Genomic DNA, 17171 nt, shown 5'->3' with positions numbered 1-17171 from the left:
GGAGGCTCCGTGCACCCGCCCACTCCACCCCCGTGGACAGCCCAACCAAAAGGCTGTCATTATTTTGAAATTTTTTTAGTGGCCTTTTCCTTCCCTCCTATCTACCTCCCAAACCACACCTGGGCTACCTTGTCAGTTCTCTCCCTCTTTTTATAATGAATTAATAAAGAATACATGATTTTTAAATGATAGTGACTTTATTTCCTTAAGCAAGCTGTAATCGAAGAGGGAGGGTGGGTTGCTTACAGGGAATGAGTCAATCAAGGGGCGGGGGGGGGTTCATCAAGGGGAAACAAACACAGCAGTCACACCGTACCCTGGCCTGTGATGAAACTCATTTTCAAAGCTTCTCTGATGCACACCGCTTCCTGGTGTGCTCTTCTAATCGCCCTGGTGTCTGGCTGCGCGTAATCAGCGGCCAGGTGATTTGCCTCAGCCTCCCACCCCGCCATAAAGGTCTCCCCCTTACTCTCACAGAGATTGTGGAGCACACAGCAAGCAGCAATAACAAAGGGGACATTGGTTTGGCCGAGGTCTGAGCGAGTCAGTAATGTGCGCCAGCACGCCTTTAAATGGCCAAATGCACATTCTACCACCATTCTGCACTTGCTCAGCCTGTAGTTGAACAACTCCTGACTACTGTCCAGGCTGCCTGTGTATGGCTTCATGAGCCATGGCATCAAGGGGTAGGCTGGGTCCCCCAGGATAATGACAGGCATTTCAACATCCCCAACTGTTATTTTCTGGTCTGGGAAGTAATTCCCTTGCTGCAGCCGTTTAAACAGAGTAGTGTTCCTGAAGACGCGAGCGTCATGAACCCTTCCTGGCCATCCCACGCGAATGTTGGTGAAACGTCCCTTGTGATCCACCAGTGCTTGTAGCACCATTGAAAAGTACCCCTTGCGGTTTATGTACTGGGTGCCCCGGTGCTCTGGTGCCAAGATAGGGATATGGGTTCCATCTATCTCCCCACCACAGTTAGGAAATCCCATTGCAGCAAAGCCATCCACTATGACCTGCACATTTCCCAGAGTCACAACCTTTCGTAGCAGCAGCTTAATGATTGCTTTGGCTACTTGCATCACAGCAGCCCCCACAGTAGATTTTCCCACTCCAAATTGATTCCCTACTGACCATTAATTGTCTGGCGTTGCAAGCTTCCAGAGGGTTATCGCCACTCGCTTCTCAACTGTGAGGGCTGCTCTCATCTTGGTATTCTGGCGTTTCAGGGCAGCAGGGGAAAGCAAGTCACAAAGTTCCGTGAAAGTGCCCTTACGCATGCGAAAGTTTTGCAGCCACTGGGAACCGTCCCAAACCTGCAAAACTATGCGGTCCCACCAGTCTGTGCTTGTTTCCTGGGCCCAAAATCGGCGTTCAATGGCTAGAACCTGCCCCATTACCAGCAGAATCTCCAAAGCGCAGGGGGCCGCGGTTTGAGAGAATTCTGTGTCCATGTCCTCATCACTCTCGTTGCCGTGCTGCCGTAGCTGCCTCCTCCTCGCCTGGTTTTGCAGGTCCTAGTTCAGCATAGACTGTACGATAATGCGCGAGGTGTTTACAATGTCCATGATTGCTATCTTGAGCTGAGCAGGGTCCGTGCTTGCTGTGCTATGGTGTTTGCACAGTTCACCCAGGAAAAAAGGCGCGAAACGGTTGTCTGCTGCGTTCACGGAGGGAGGGGTGAGGCTGTACCCAGAACCACCCGCGACAATGTTTTTTGCCCCATCAGGCACTGGGATCTCAACCCAGAATTCCAAGGGGCGGGGGAGACTGCGAGAACTATGGGATAGCTACCCACAGTGCATCGCTCCGGAAATCGACACCAGCCTCAGTACATGGAGGCACACCGCTGAATTAATGTGCTTAGTGTGGCCGCGTGCACTCGACTTTACACAATCTGTTTTAAAAAACCAGTTTCTGTAAAATCGGTATAATCCCATAGTGTAGACATACCCCCCAGTGCCAGGAATCAAACTTCTCACTTGCCAAGGCTGACCCTGGATGCCCTGCAAGTGATCTCACTAGGACTGGAGGATGAATTTAGATCCTAAACCCAAGCAGATACAGTTTCTTTTTTGTAATTTATTACTTATAGCAATAGCCTCAACTCTCCCCACTAAAATATGGGATATGGGAACTGAGAAAATGGAATCATATTTTGTCTAGATTATTAAATGTCAAATGTGGATATTACAGCAGTTTGTGCTCAATGGGTTTTTAAAACATATGGCAAATGTGCCCGTTCTGTAAAATGCTGTGCTACATCTATAATAAACAATAAGCTGCAGAGAAAAAAAAAGATGGAATTAATTTTTCATTTTAAAACCAGATACAATAGAAAGTGAATGTTCACCCCAGAAGAGCACGCTTGCTTTTGGCTAATATGATACAATAAAACAGGCAAAAGAGAAAAGCACTAAAATAAGTTCTGCAGGAGTCTTTCATATTCACCACAGTTTCATTCTGGTTCCAGGTGTCAAAGTTCAGAGCGAATGCACTTGCATTCCCCCGTCCAAGGTCCACCAAGGGCATCCACTTTAGGCTCCCAGGGGAAATATATTAAAACAATAAAAGAATCTACACATATGCCAATAAGCTTACTAGAGGTCACCCATCAATCTTACAGGCCCTCAGTAGGCCAAAATCCTTCCAGCCCTTCCCAGGAAGGATCGGGTTCCCCTTGGACAGAAGGTCCTGTCCACTTGTTGGATCAGAAAGCAGGCCTTGAGTCAGTTTACACTCAGGATATTTATCCAGAAGTCCTTTCTTTGTCTGTTGGTCTCGGGAGAATCCAGTCTGCACCAGTATATATGAGCATCTCCAAGGGGTAGTACTTCTCTGGAGGTGTTACAATCTGGAGTACCCCCCTCCGTTCATAGTTCCTGGAGGCTGTGGTCACTCTCCCTCAGGTAATTACATACAATCCCTAGCCTAAAATGATACTGAAGCTTAATAGAGTAAGATCTCCCAGAGATATTGCAGGACATAGCCACATCTGTCACATCTCCCACATCTCCGCACTAAAGAAGTGGATGCAATAGGGTGCTTGACAAGCATCCTAGGGGAACCCACAGGTTTATTTCCTGGATGGCATTTCTGCAATTACCTTTCATAATTTCACGTCAACTATTCAGATAATAAACATTCTGCTAGCAAGCTATCATACATCCTTCAAAAGTCTGCACAGAGTCATCGGACAACCAGATTTCTCTCTTTAGAATCTCTGGGGCGAGGCTCTCACGTGCCCAGTATCTGTCACACTGGGCATTCCACTATGGCACATCTGGAGCATGCAAGGAGAAAGAGATTCAGCAGAGAAGCAAACAAAGCAATGAGTCTTGCTCAACAGATTGTAGTTTATCTTTTCAGAGGCAACAAAACTGAAGAGATCACTGTGGTGCACCAAAGCAGGTTCCACAGAATGTTTGTATTTCCACCATTTAGGTAAAAAACACAGAATTTACTCAATATGATTTTGCTTCAGTAAGCGTTTTCCAGGAAAGAATTTCTTGGGGTCATTCCCATAGAACACTGTATGCCAGAGGTTCTCAAACTTCAATGCACCATGACCCCCTTCTGACAAAGTTACTACATGACCCCAGGGGGAGGGCCAGAGCCTGAGCACTGCCCCCCGGGTGGGGGGAGAGAGGGCCTGAACCTGAGTCCTGCTGCCAGGGTGGAGCTTGAGTCCCAGCAAGTCTAATGCTTGCCCCGGAGACCCCATTAAAATGGTGTCATGACCCCACCGTTTGAGAACCACTGCTGTATGCTAAAAGGATGGGTGAAGCCTGCACAAAATATTTTCTGCAAAATCCTGTATTTTTCAGATGGTGCTGGAGTAATCCCATGTACTCACTGTTAGAATCTCCATGCAACAATTTCTCTGCAGGCAACGGTCTGTTTTTCAGAATCGTGATATCCGGTCTGATTTCTCCTCTGGATCCAACAGCAAATCTTGCATTTAGCCTTGACCATAATTAAGCTTGCATGCATGAGAGAACTGTTTAATGATTAAAGTAGCTCAACGGACATCAGAAGAGAAGTGGGTTCTAGTCCCATAGATACTTCAGTGCTTGGCCTCTGCATATTATTATTCCATCTGTTTCACTCCATCAGCTTCAGACTTCTTGCCCTCACCTTCAAAAGGCCATCACAACCCTTCCTCTCTCTACAATCTGGTCCATGTCACTTCCTCCATTTCCTCTGCTCCACCGGTGGTGCCAGCCTCATCCATTTGTTTGCCAGACTCTCATACAAACCTCTGCATGCATTCAGCCACATGGCCCCCTTATGCATGGCTCCCCCTTTCTGAACGGACCCCTCTCCTCCAAATCTTTCTTTAAAACCCACCTTTACCGTGACATTTATAAGGCCAGAATGATGAGCAAAAGGGGAAGGCTGGCCCTTGCTTAGTAATAAAAGGCGGTGCAAATGTTTATTTACATAGAAATATTGCCTATGACGCTGAACCATCTCTTGGCACTATGGAAGTATAAATAGTAAATAGAGTACAAAATACCTGGTTTATACTTTGTTTCCCCACTTACCTTAGAGACTGTGACTCAGAAATGTTGCGAGAAATGGGACCCAATATTAAAATCTGTTAAGTCCTACTCAGCAATGGTCCCCAAAAGTAAAAAGGCCATGGCACCTCCATTGGCCTAAATTAACCTAACCACAGACCTGCCAAGTGTCATGTGTCTCGTGTGACACTCACACCTCCAGGCCTCCCTCATCCATTCCCATAGCACAGCCTGGATGTCACAGTCAGCAGGACTCCAGGAAACAGGAGGGAGTTAGCCTGGTGGACATTTGGTGTGCAGCGCCTGCTGAGCAGGTGGCCTTCCCTCTTCTGCACTCCACTCCCACTGCTGGTCCCCAGCTCAAATGGCACAGATGAGAAGGAAGGAAGGAGTGGCAAGGCACAGGGGAGAAAGGGCTAATGAAAGGAAGGGAGGAGCTGGAGCTAGCAAGAGGACAGAACAGGAAGGGCTAGTGAGGGGACAGGATAAGATGGATTGAATCAGGGGACAGGGACAGTGAGGGGGAAGCAGCATTGGGCCAGGCACTCAACCGAAGTGGGGATAGGGGCTGAATATGGCTGGCTGATTGAGGAGGAGCAGGGGAATCTCCTCAACTGTCCCATAACTGCCCCAACAACATCCACCTCCAAGATATTCCCTACTGCTGAACAGCCTCTACTCCCCAGCTACTCCAGGTACCCTCTTCCAACTGGGTAGCAATCCCCGAGAGTCCCTCCCACTCCATAGCAAACTTCCTCCCAGGTTCACTTCACAAACTCCCAGGCTGTCTCCCACACAGTAATTGATACACCTACAAGTTCCCTCTAGTTCCCCACAAGTCCTTGTTCCCTTTTCTGAGGGGTGCAAAGAATAAGGTCCTTCCTCCCCACAACCACTCTCACTGTTAAGGGGAACTGGGCGAGGGAAATCCATGATTTGTCATGGCTGGTCATGTGACATGTCACAAACTGAGCTGTATAAAATTGGCAGCAATGTCTCTCATTCCAAGAGAGACAACATGTGACACAAACAACTGGATTCTCATTCCAGTCCGTCAAATCAGTGCATCCCATCCCTCAAAGAATATTGCACCGGAAGGAGTTAGACAGAGGAGATTCCAATGCCAGGCATCCTTGTTTTTATTTTAGCTAGTGAATCTGAAAACACAGACAATCGAGAGGTGCTTGCATGCCAGAGTACATTCATGAGGAAGAATAAATAGAAAGAAATCTGAAGGTGAAGGCATACATCTTATAACTAACCAAGGAGAACAATCCCCCCAAAGAGCATCAATATGTGCTTAGCTAATTCCAGCTGCTTGGGACGAAGACGCTAATGACAAGGTTTCTTTCTCAGAATTTTATCACCTGTTAACAGTTCCTTAAAATTCATCTCTATTCCCCTACTATCATTTAGATAGTTAGCTGGAAACTTTCCTATAGTTCCGAGACTGGAATTTCAATTTGCAGCAGATTAAGTTAAAGTGGGAGCAGGGGCGGCTCCAGGTCCCAGCACGCCAAGCGCGTGCTTGGGCCGGCATGCCGCAGGGGGCACTCTGCCGGTCGCCGGGAGGGCGGCAGGCGGCTCCGGTGGACCTCCCACAGGCGTCCCTGCGGAGGGTCCTCTGGTCCCACGGCTCCGGTGGAGCATCTGCAGGCACGCCTGCGGGAGGTCCACCAGAGCCGCGGGACCAGCGGACCCTCCACAGGCACGTCTGTGGGAGGTCCACTGGAGCCGCGGGACCAGCGACCGTCAGAGCGCCCCCCACGGCATGCCACCGTGCTTGAGGCGGCGAAATGGTAGAGCCACCCCTGAGTGGGAGGAATGAATAAATGAGGACATTTTCTCCTATTGGACAAAAGCAATACCTTTTCTTACTACTGTATATCAGGCTTCATCCTGGTAATAGATATCTGCATGTTAACATTTATCCATTTATTTAAACTCAGGAAATCTTCTCCAGGAGCTCAGTGTGATCTATCAACCATTGAGATAGCTGGTTTTCCTATGTGTGTGGTCAGCATTAGATCCGTTCCATTTTTCATCAATATTCATAGATCATAGGATGGAAGGGACTTCCTCAGGTCTTCTACACTCAAGGCAGGACTAAGTTTTATCTAGACCATCTCTGACAGGTATTTGTCTCATCTGTTCTTAAAAACCTCCAATGATGGAGATTCACAACCTCCCTACACAATTTATTCCAGTGCTTAAGTTTTTCCTAATGTCCAACCTAAACCTGCCTTGCTGCAGTTTAAGCCCATTGCTTCTTGTCCTATCCTCACAGGTTAACGAGAACAATTTATTACAGTGCAGCAATCATTTGTCTTGTCTTTGCTGTAAAAGGTGGAATCAGGTTACCATCACACAGTTAAGAGTATGTAGTATTAAAGGACTCATTTCCAAATCACTGCAATAAAACATAATTGGCAGACAAGGCTGGTATGAGAATAAAAATGTGTGTGAGGGTTAGACTGAAATACACAGCACAGGGCTTTGGCCACATGCATCCCACTTTAGAGTGCTGGAGGAGAGTATGCAGTGAGCGGTCAGTGTTCTGCATGGAGGGACTGAAAAGGAGGAGTATGCTTTCACCCTCTTTCACAACTCAATTCCTCCCAGTTTCTGCTCTTTTCCCTTTCTTCCCCCAACAAGTCTTCTCTTACTCCTCTAACCTCCCCATGTAACAATAAAAAATGTACCCCCATCTACCTTCTCCTTACCCCACCCTCCTCTCAGAGTCACTGACCCCACCTATCTGCTCTCCCTCTGGCTAGCTCCACGTTTCAACCTGCATCATCCCTATTGGTTCCTGGCCTCTTGGGGCGGGATGGGGGAGGGGTCAGGAAAAAGAAACAAGGGGAAGTGGGCCATGTCAGGAGGGAGGCTTAGGGTGAACAGGAAGTTCTCAAACAAGTGGAGCGTGGACAGGTTGAACTCACCGCAAGAGTCCTGAGCTGCACCATCTTCTGTGCCAGAAACTGTCCTTTCCCCTCTGGCACAGCAACCAGCAAAATATGATGGAAATTGGATGCCACCCAAGAGACATACACCAAGAAATTAGTTTAAGGTATAAAATTAAATGTCAAGTCTCGTAATTATTGTCTTTCAAATTTATAGTATTCAGTACCAGGTTGCAGGCAGTATCCAGTCTTCTCTCCTAAAAGGGTACTTATTAGGTGAGGGAGAATGTGGTGATCATTATGTATTATTTGTATAGTACCTAGACGTGCAAAGGGCTTTTCAGACCCATGAAAGGATATGGACCCTGCCTCAAGGCATTTACAGCCTCAGTACACCACATACAAATGCATGGAAGCAGTTAGGAGGCAACACACATAAGAACTAGGGCTATCGATTAATACATCTGTAAGTTGCATTTACACGATAAAGAGATTGCACTACAGTACTTGTATGAGGTGAACTGAAAAATATTTCTTTTGTTTGCCATTTTTACAGTGCAAATATTTGTAATAAAAATAATATAAAGTGAGCACTGTCAACTTTGTATGCTGTCAACTTTGTATGCACTGTCAACTTTGTATCACACGATTAATTCAAAAAAAGTAATAGCAATTAATCAGTTTTAATCGCACTGTTAAACAGTAGAATACCAATTGAAATGTATTACATATTTTTGATGTTTTTCTACATTTTTAAATATATTTCAATTACAACACAGCATACAAAGTTGACAGTGCTCACTTTATATTATTTTTATTACAAATATTTGCACTGTAAAAATGGCAAACAAAAGAAATATTTTTCAGTTCACCTCATACAAGTACTGTAGTGCAATCTCTTTATCGTGTAAATGCAACTTACAGATGTAGATTTTTTTGTTACATAACTGCACTCAAAAACAAAACAATGTAAAACTTTAGAGCCTACAAGTCCACTCAGTCCTACTTCTTGTTCAGCCAATCGCTAAGACAAACAAATTTGTTTACACTTATGGGAGATAAGGCTTCTAGCTTCTTATTTATGTCACCTGACAGTGAGAACAGGTGTTTTCATGGCACTTTTGTAGCTGGCATTGCAAGGTATTTACATGCCAGATATGCTAAATGCTCGTATGCCCCTTCATGCTTCAACCACCAGTCCAGGGGACATGCTTTCATGCGGATGATGCTTGTTAAAAAAAAGTGTTAATTAAATTTGTGACTGAACGCCTTGGGGGAGAATTGTATGTCTCCTGCTCTGTGTTCTACCCGCATTCTGCCATATATTTCACGTTATAGCAGTCTCGAATAATGACCCAGCACGCGTTGTTCGTTTTAAGAACACTTTCACTGCAGATTTGACAAAACACAAAGAAGATACCAATGTGAGATTTCTAAAGATAGCTACAGCACTTGATCCAAGGTTTTAGAATCTGAGGTGCCTTCCAAAATCTGAGAGAGATGAGGTGTACAGCATATTTGCAGAAGTCTTAAAAGAGCAACACTCTGATGCAGAAACTACAGAACCTGAACCACCAAAAAAGAAAATCAACCTTCTGCTGGTGGCATCTGAGTCAGATGATGAAAATAAACATGCGTCGGTCTGCACTGCTTTGGATAGTTATCGAGCAGAGCCAATTATCAGCATGGATGCAGGACCTCTGAAACACTGGTTGAAGCAGGAAGAGATATATGAATCTTTAGTGCATCTGGCACATAAATATCTTGCAACACCGGCTACAACAGTGCCATGTGAATGCCTGTTCTCACTTTCAGGTGACACTGTAAAAAAGAAGCGGGCAGCATGATTGCCTGCAAATATAAACAAACTTGTTTGTCTGAGCGATTAGCTGAATAAGAAGTAGGACTGAGTGAACTTGTAGGCTCTAAAGTTTTACATTGTTTTATTTTTGAATGCAGTTATTTTTTTGTACTTAATTCTACACTTGTAAGTTCTATTTTCATGATAAAGGGATTGCACTACAGTACTTGTATTAGGTGAATTGAAAAATACTATTTCTTCTGTTTTTTACAGTGCAAATATTTATAAAAAATATAAAGTGAGCACTGTACACTTTGTATTGTGTTGTAATTGAAATCAACATATTTGAAAATGTAGAAAATATCCAAAACTATTTAAATAAATGGTATTCTATTATTGTTTAACGGTGTGATTAATCGAGATTTTTTAAATCGCGCAATTAATAGAGATTAATTTTTTTAATTGCTTGACAGCCCTAAGAACACATTCAGATAAGGACCAACCTGAAAGGAATCTCAAGTGAAACTTGCTAGCGATCCAAAGGAAAAAAAGGTAGTTTCTGTTGTTTGCGTGCTTCAGGGTGATTTGATTTTCACATGCCTCTGAAACAAAGTTTGTCTGGGACTGAACAAAAATACCAACATACTGCAAGGAAAGCCAGAATAAGGAAGTAGCAAAAGTCACACTAGATTTACTTCCCAATTCCTAGGGCCAAAAAGTGTCATGACTAAAGCTGCAAAAGCAGAAACATTTCAGTACAAGACCTAGTGGCTATACAGTTATTTCACATGCCTCCACCGCTTCAAAAACCACAGCAATCGTAGGCAACCAGGCAGAAGGCAAGAGACCAGGGCCAGCTCCAGGTACTAGCGCAGCAAGCAGGTGCTTGGGGCGGCCAACGGAAAGGGGAAGCACGTCCGGCTCTTTGGTGGCAATTCGGATGTGGGTCCCTGCCGCTGAATTGCTGCTGAAGGATGAAGCAGTGGCGGTAGAGCTCCCACCAAAGTGCCACCGATCTCAGCTTTTTTTTTTGTTTCCGACGCTTGGGGTGACAAAAACGCTGGAGCCGGCCCTGCAAGGGGCAAAGACAGATGTGCAGCCTTTTGCCTATTTGCCCACCCACTCCTGTGGCTCGCTTGTCCATTTAAGACCGTAAACTTTTCTGGGACGGTCTCTTACTATATGTTTGCATGGTGTGCAGCACAATGGGACCCCAATGTCAGTCCCTAATTTCACTATTGCAGTACAAATAATGAAATAGAATAATAACGAAACTTCTAGGCTTCTTTTGTAAATGTGGATTTCAGGCCTAAAAAAAAAAGCAGCCAAGGTAAGGCAAGGGACTGTCACAAGATCATGAGCGGGATCTGTAAAATGTTGTAAACACATTTTCTAATTCAAGGAAGCTCAAGTTCACCAGGGTACCAAGGTGCAGCGGGAAGGGCTAGAAGGAATTAGTTCAATTAAGAATCAAAATCTTTTCAGGGTCCCTTCACTCCCAGCAGAAGCCAAACAGTTTCACTCTCTTCCCTTGAGAGACGGCCGAGCATGCTCAGCATGGTGTTGATTTATAGTGGACATTAGAATACCATGCTCAGGAGCTTGCTAATCTTTCAAAAGCTCTTTAGTGCATCAGCTTTGCCCAGGATTTTTTTTTCTCCTTGTGAGAAGGAAATATTTTTGGCACAGGCTGAAAGGCTGTGCAATTATTAAAATTAATGTGGGCAAATGAGTGTCATGGACCACATCAATAACTCTCCAACATTTCTCTACAGTGGGGTCCTTTCGGAGCTAGATTCTGAGACCCTATGCAGGGATCCCTGGGGAGAACTCCGACAGTAGATATGGAGTCTAAATATAAAGATTTGATCTGCAGCCAACCGAAGGAGAAGAAAACTTAGAACTCAAGGAAGCAGCTCACGCTAAATGTAGTATTCAAGGACAGAGAATGGAGCAGCTCCTACGTTCTGGTGAAGTCAGCATGCTTACACATAATGCGTCTTGTGTCTTGACAAAATATAAGGTGCCAAAAAAAAAAAAAGAAAAAGAAAGAGAGGGAGAGAGCGAACCTCAAACAATTATCCTTCACTCTTTTTAATTTGGTACTGAATATAATTAAAGGAGTTTTTTCCAACAGGTATTCCTTCATATAGAAAGACTTAGTGAGAAAGTTTTTTCATATTAAAAAAATTAATCTCCTGGGCTCTTATTGTCAGCCATTGTGATGGTGTCTTGTACCCTTAAGTTCCCTGGCTCTTAGATGCCCCCAGTGCAGGCTTAATGGTTTATAGATTCATAATTCCAAGGCCAGAAGGAACCACTGGGATTATCTAGTCAGACCTCCTGTATAACACAGGCCAGAGAACTTCCCCAAAAGAAAAGCAATCTTGATTTTAAAATAGTCAGTGATGGAGAATTTACGACATCCCTTGGTAAATTGTTCTAATGGTTAATTCCCCTCCTGTCAAAAATGTACACCTTAATTTGAATCTGAATTTGTTTAGCTTCAGTTTCAAACCATTAGACCATGTTTATCTTTCTCTGCTAGACTGAAGAGCCCATTATTAAATATTTGTTCCCCATGTAGATACTTATAGACCAATCAAGTCACCCCGTTACCTTTTCTTTAAGCTAAAGAGAGAGAGAGAGACTCAAAGAGCTCAAACACAACAAGGCATGTTTGCTAATCCTTGAATCATTCTTGTGGCTCTTCTCTGGTAAGGATGCTAGCTTGGGATTTAGGAAGACCCACTTTCAGTTCCTTGCTCCTGTATAGGCTGTTTGGCCTTGGGCAAGTCACTAGTTCTCTCTGTGCTGCAGTTCTTTATTGGTATAAAAGGGATAATAGCACTGCCCTACCTCCCAGGGGTGTTGTGAGGACAGATGCAGTGAATATTATGAGCTACTCAGATACTACAGTAAAGGATAATGGGTACCTAGATAGTTGGGACCTGCTGTGGCACTGTTTTGGATAAAGATCACAGTCTTCCCTGTGACCTTGATCACTACACAGACTCCCTCAAGATGATTTTATTGATATATATTAGGGGAGAGTGATTAAAGCCTCAGGATAAAACTGTGAGAACTCAATTCAACCCAGGCTTAAATAGAAAAACTATTATTTACATTTTACAGCTTAAAGCAACACCTTTCATTAGCATGTGTGTAGGTTCTTTTATTGTTTTCTCTGTGATGCTTTCACCTTAAGAATAAGTGTGCTTGCTCAGAAAGAACTATGTGGTAACTTAACTGCGGGCAATGATGTTATTTACTATAGCCTCTGAGCAGAAAGCAAAGCAGGCCCGCTGAGGCCGTTTGACTTGCTGGGAACTCACTGTGTAGGCAAGGAACTACACAGACTGGAAAACCCTTGGTCAGGAGGGTGTGAGACATGGGTCTGTACTCAAGACAGGTGATGGCTGAGGAGCTGGGAGCCTTGACCATGCGCTCTTGCTGGACCACGGAGGAGAAATACCACTCACCTAGCCTAGACTGGAAACTGTTTCCTGATGTGGTTTGTTTAACACTTCCCCACTGATAGCACAGATAACGGTGTTTACTTGTTCTGATTAGATGAAAATAGACTCAAAGGAAAAGAGAAAGTTACAGTACAGATTTTTAGAAACACTAAAGAAAGGGGATTTGGTATTATTACAGCTGGGGGAATTTTTTGGCTGAAACATTTTATGGGGGGGAGTGTTGGGGCTGACTGCAAGTTACCTTAGCCTGTTGTTACAGAATAGTTGGGGGGGGGGCGCTAGGAGTGAACTGGCTTTGACGGGGGGGGTGGGCTGGCTTGCAGCCACTCGACTGGATAAACAAGTAAAGAGATAAGGAAGGCCGGAGATTGTTGAGTGTGGGAATAGAGAGCAGTAGTGTTTCCTGCCAGAGCCTGCTTGTGGGTGAATATGTTCTCCCTTAGAAAGAGATGATGATAAAAGCAGCTTTGAGAATTGCTTTAGACAAACAGTCTCACCTGCAGACCTAGGCCTTGTGGGTGCCCAGGAATTCCCCACGCTGGAGCAGCGCCTGCTATGAGCCCTCAAGGACATGGCTGGGGGGTCCAGGACTCCGCAGCAGAAGGGGTGTATGCATCGATTCTTGCTTGCTTGGTTGCTAAAAAGCATGTATTTAGTAACGCATTATACTTTGGCAATAAAACCAGTTATACTTATGCACCTGGTGTGGCTTCATTGAGTGTATCCAAGCCCCCAGCCTGCCTTTGGCTCAACGGGGGGGCATTCAACCACACTAAAGAATTTTGCAAATTCATATCGGCTGCAAAAATAAAATAAAAAATATTTATACAAAGAATAAAAATCTATATATTTAATTTTGATATAAAGTAAGAGAATTTAAGGCCAGAAGTGACCACTAGAAAAATCATTAGGTCTGACCTCCGGTATAACACAGACACTGTTTTGATTTTTCAGTTCAAAATGATCTTGCATTTAAAAATATCCTTTAAATTTTGTTTTTAAAAAAATCAAAAAGGTTTTAAAATGGTCAAACCTAGAAAATTTTTGTTTTGAAAATGCTGAATTGAAACATTTCATTTAAGCCACAAAGAATTTACTTTTAGTTTTTGGGATTGCCCACAAACTGAAAAAAATCGATTGTTCTGACAGCTCTAGTTCTTACATACCTGGGTAAGTGTGTCTATGGTATCATAAAGGGATCTGTTAATCACGTGTGATTAAATGCCAAAGAGTTTTAAAATGTTGTGGAAGCAGGGAAAGAATTAATAAGGATTTGAAGGGGATTTTAATGCATGTCAGTCAGTTAGCAAGAGTTAGCCTAGCTGTAACCCTAATGACGTGAGACTTCTAGAAGCAAGAAAGAACTGTGTAAAAAGTTATTACGACCTTGCAAATATGCAGGCTGGCGTCTTTTAGGAGTGAGACAAATAAGATAGCAGAAAGGCTTATGTATAAACAAAATGTATTTGTTGCTTTTTACTGTCTGTATTATTGCTAGAAATTGTCTGTAACAAAGGTATAAAGGCTTGCTGTAATTGTTTACCAGTTGAGAGACCTGTCCAGGACTGGGGTGACCCTGTGTCCTATGGCACTCTCTCCCTCCATTGTAATTACTGGAGAAATAATAAAGTATTTGATTTTGCTGCACCCAAACAAAAAGCGAGAACTGAGTTTTTCTCCGACAATGTCTTCATGCTTTTATGAATTTGCATTTCACTGTTTAGGGCTGATCATGCTGCTATTGAGGTCAATGGCAAAATTCACAGCAATTTTAGTGGATTCGGGATTCAACCCATAATCACATGCATCTGACGAAGTGGGTATTCACCCATGAAAGCTCATGCTCCAATATGTCTATTAGTCTATAAGGTGCCACAGGACTCTTTGCTGCTTTTACAGATCCAAACTAACACGGCGACCCCTCTGATACTTAACCCATAATTAGTATCATGGTGTTGGACGCCATCAGGTGGTCGAGAGACATCTACATAGAACACATCACCGGACATTGGCAATACCAGGGGGGGATGAGCTAGAGTGCCAATGAGAAGCACAGTGGGGAAACTAACTCAAATACTTCCCTGATGGATTGTATTTTCTAATGGACAACCTACCCTCAATTCTCAATTACTGAGGGACAATCTTCATTCATTGCTATATTTGCTTTCCACAACCAACTCTCTGTATAACTTTTCATAAGTGATGTACCCAAATACTTGGATGCTAGTATCTAAACTATATTCTTAAATTTATTCACCTCAATTTGGGTTAGTGCTGATTATGCGCTATATGTATCTTATGGCTTTATAAAAACAAATTTCGTATTTGTGAATAATCTAAGCACTATACCCAGATGTACAGACACTCTTTTCTTAACCTGTGTACTATATAATTTTTTAACATTAGCTTTAATAAAAAATTTAAATCTGTTAAAGGAGCTATTTGTGGATTTGTATGAGAAAATGTGCGTTTTATTTTGAGCAGTCAAGGATTAACACCTCTTCACAAATTCCTTGTCTTTTGACAAACTTTGGAGGTTCCCTTCTCCTCTGTATCAGGATTATAGTATACTCCCTATACCCAGCTTCCTGTGACATTGTCAGAACTCCTTCAAGGCATTGCCCAGATACCAGGTCCTGAGTTCCAATAATGCTTGTGTTGCAGGCTCTTCCTCCTCTGTCAAGAGGGTTGATTTGTTATCCTCTAATGTACTGCTTCTGTGTTTGCAAACAGTTTGGCCCACCATCCTCATCTGCTGTTAACCAGCTCTGTTGACTTCAGCTGAGCTATGCCAATATACATACTCCAGCTTAGTATGTTTACTGATTAGAAGTTGTTTGCAGTGTTGTTATAGCCATGTGGTCCCAGGATAGCAGAGAACCGATGGGTGAGGTAATCTCTTTTATTGGATCAACTTCTGTTGGTGAAAGAGACAAGCTTTACAGTTACACAGCACTCTTCTTCTCACCCCCACCACAACGCCAGAAGCTGGTTATATGGAGTATATTATAACCCTGATATAGATGTGGGGGAGGAAAGTTCATACCAAGAGACAAGGAATATGTTGCTCAGAAGAAGAGCTCTATGTAGCTTGAAAGCTTTTCTCTTTCACCAAAACAAATTGGTCCAATAAAAGATATTGCCTTACCCACCTTGTCTCTCCAATATCTTGTATAAGCACAAGCTGGGAAAATCCCTGCTTAAATAGTCACACCAATGTTATGGTTTTACCAGTGCATTGGTTCCCTAAAAATCCGTCTCGCTCAACTTTGGTTGGCAGTAGTGATTTGTCCCACTCCTAGCTAGCCTGCGGTATCTCTATGGGGATATTTAGGAGGAGTCTCGTAACAATACCCAAACAGAACCATGGTTGCCTGAAATGGCTCTGTTGACATAGATGATAATATTGCCAACATTGTTGCCACTGTTGTCAAATCCTATTAACAACAATTTATTTTCATAGATACCAATTACTATGTGTTTATTTAAATACCAGTTTAAAACAATTCATACCAGTTTTCATATGTTTGCTATTCAAATTGAAAATACCCTTTCTAATTGCCTGATGTATTAATTGAAGACACCATGAACACTTAGCAATGAGGAGCCAATATTCTCCATTACTGCAGTTCTTCATATTAATGCAGGAACCATTTAAAAATGCTGGTATATTTCTAAAGCACATGCAGATAACCTCCAGTAATCTGACAGACTCTTCTACTCAAATTCAGCTGTAGAGCATTTTTATGGTAGTGAAATATGGGAGAGCTGTCACCATGTCATACTAGGAGCTGGGCTGTGTCCTAGAATGGTGCATCACATTATAAACCACTCTGACATTATATGACAAGTAATGTCGGGCTTTTTTAAAGAATAGATTGGATAGCCACTCTCAATTCAATATGCTTAACTTTGTATCTGATCTGAATTTCTGGGGTTATAATTTGATTGATCTTGCATGAGAAAAAGCAAAAAAAAAAAGAAAAAGATACCATTCATACTTCCATGTTCAGTTAAAATGGCTTGTTTTTAGATTTAGTACACGAGTCAATGGAGTACTGCAAAGGTCAGCACTGACTGTACTTACCTGTGGAAAAGACTTCAGGGCATCACAGGTTTGTCAGTAGGTGTCGGAGTGTACACTGGAGCCACACTATTTACAAGATAGGCGGAATGGTTGTGAGATTATTATAGGCAAGGGCTGATACCTTCAGTTAAGCTTGCCCAACACTTCCCATTACAAGACCCTGTTTTCAATTGCTCAGAGCTTTGCCAAACTTTAATTGTTTGGGCTAAAATTTTCTATGCTGCGCACAGCTGACTTTTCTTGGAAAGTTTTAGCGAAAACATTTTGGCTGTTTCCCAGAACACGACTAGTGAAAAAACACATTTTTTTCCACAGAACTCCTGCCACATAAACAGAACTCCTGCCATATAAACTCCTCAAGTTCTGTTCCTCATTACA

The sequence above is a fragment of the Mauremys mutica genome, chromosome 7, assembly GCF_020497125.1.
Source record: "Mauremys mutica isolate MM-2020 ecotype Southern chromosome 7, ASM2049712v1, whole genome shotgun sequence".
NCBI classification, from domain to species: domain Eukaryota; kingdom Metazoa; phylum Chordata; order Testudines; family Geoemydidae; genus Mauremys; species Mauremys mutica.
Note: the sequence above shows the minus strand (reverse complement) of the source record.